Here is a 2,455-nt window from a genome sequence, read left to right on the forward strand (position 1 = left end):
TTGCCCAGGCTGGTCTGGAACCTGTGAGCTCAGGCAATCCTCTCACCTTGGCCTCCCAAATTGCTGGGATTACAGGCTTGAGCCACTGCACCCAGCCAAAACTTACTATCTTAAATGAAAAACTCACATCATTCTGAACCTCCAATAATAGAAGTATTTTGCCCCATGGTGTCACAGATTAATACTCCTTTGATGGAAAATTTTGTGATCACATCACCAGGGGTAGATGCCTTGAAGGGGGATGCTCATCCCCCTCAAACCAACTATAATCACCCTGTGTTGTCAGTAGGCCTGTAACCAGAGCAAATCACAGCATGCTCCAGAAAGACAATTATACACTATGCTCCAGGAAGAATAGCTTATACACCAAGAAAATGAGCAAGATTGTTCTAACATGTATCCTTAGAAATGTGGGAAACATGTGGAAGTGAATTATAAGGACGTTAGACGAAGGAGGGTGGAATATAACACTAGATTGGCCAAATTTATTGGTGCGGGTAAAGTCACCGAGAATCTGCGTTTAATGTGCTCACTTGAATGGGTGGAGGTAGCTCTAACAGCTTATTTGATTGACTGAAACTTGAACTCAAAAATGGCCTGTATGCAACAAGGCTGAGATGCTAGAGTTTTCCTGGCATGGAGGAGGTGTTCCAAGGCATAGGGAGATAGTACGATTTAACATGCATGCCCTACACACCTGTCTCTCAACTACATACCACAAGAAGGCCCAGGAGCACTCCCTCCACTGGGCACTGGGAAATATGTAAGAGGAGCACCTGCATCCCTGAAAAGCTTGGGGATTGCGCTCCTTGGCAGGCAGGCGTGATGGTGGAACCTCTCTTATTTCATCGGGGTGATGGGATTCTAGAGGAGCAGAGGTTGAATGGCAGATGCAAGGTAGACGCATCTGCTAAGAGAGGCAGCAGATCCATACCAGTCATCAAAATACCTTGGTCCACAGGTAGTGGCTAATTGAACATGGTATCCCTAGGGATACAGGAGTGCTGACTGACTGGAAGAAAAAAAAAAAACTTCATGTCTGGGAACCAAAAACCTGACTTAAGTCACAAATGTGTACAGCAACAGCCTCTCCCCCAGTTCCCAAACCTAACTCAATTCATAGGCCAAGACCCTTGAAAAAGAGGCTGAGCCTTTTAAGGAAGGATCCTGCAACAATGCCTCAAGTACCTCATTTGCATTCCCCTCCGATCCCTCCAGACCATCCCCCATCACTCTGCTCTCATCCTGGAACAATTCTTCCTTGCCAGCAGGCATGATGTTAAACCTGTCAGTAGAGGGCGCTGGAGGGACACTGGGAAGGAGAAGGAGGTTCCCTTCCTCCTTAACTCACTTGGCACCTGGCAGCTTTGTGGGACACCCAGTGGAGCTCACTTCCAGCAAGTTTCAGCAGCAGCCAAAGGGGAGCTTGCTGGCTGAGTTCTGCAGGTGTTTTGACTGGCTTCCCACAAAGTCCAGCATCCCCATGCAGCTGCCCTGCGGTCCCGGGAGTCCAGCCTGCCAGCCGGCTTCCCAGCAGGTCCCCCCAGCAAGCAGCCTCTCAGCGAATTTCCTTGGCACCCTGGCAAGTGGTTTCCTGCCCACAGCTTTGGCCCACCAAATATGAAGCACTGGTCTGGAGCAAGCCAGTGAACTTCTCCACCCTAGAGTAGGCTGCAACCAATACAAAACTGTCAGGCTATTTGCTCTGATAGTAAGCATGGCTATAGGACATACAGGCCTGGAAGCCCTGAGAATGTCAGTACTCACATCTTGCAGAGCAGTTACCAAACATCTGTGAATGCCCAGTAAGAAGGGCCATGTCCCCCCTAGGTTTTTTGCCACCAATTCCTAGTCACACCTAGTGTTTCTGCACTATGACTTCTACACAGGCCCCGTAGGTCTTAGTCAATGGCACCTGCCTACCAGGATCTTCCCTTCAGAGGACGTGGCTCCTGGAAGTCTTGTGAAAAGCTTCCCCTCAACAGTACTGAAGAAAGCGAAACACTCTCTGGATACAAGGGACCAGTCTCATACTACTCCAGGACACACTGGCAGCTGTCATACCAACCACTCCTTAGGGTGACCTCTGAGCCCAAAAATCATTGTGACATCCAGGCCACAGGACTAAGCCACACACAAAGCCCTCTAGTTGCTCCCAGGAAGCCTGAGGCAGCAGAACAAATGAAGCCAGAAGTGGCCTGAGAGTTCCTCCCTGGGGCATTCTGCCCCAACCCACCCTTAGCACTGGTAGACCTCAATTCTGTTCTCAGCCCACCTCACATAATAAACAGAAAACCCCGGATTTAAGTTGGCTTAAACAATTAGGCCTTTATTTCCACACCCAGCAGAATGAGGCAGGCAGTTCCCCTGGAAGTTTGACTTGGAAGCCAGACAAATCCACCCAGAATTACAGGAGGCCAATAATGTCCATGAGAAAAGCTAACCCTTCCCTGCA

Source organism: Carlito syrichta, unplaced genomic scaffold (genome assembly GCF_000164805.1).
Source record: "Carlito syrichta isolate Samal-C Ts95f unplaced genomic scaffold, Tarsius_syrichta-2.0.1 Scaffold303113, whole genome shotgun sequence".
NCBI classification, from domain to species: Eukaryota; Metazoa; Chordata; class Mammalia; order Primates; family Tarsiidae; genus Carlito; species Carlito syrichta.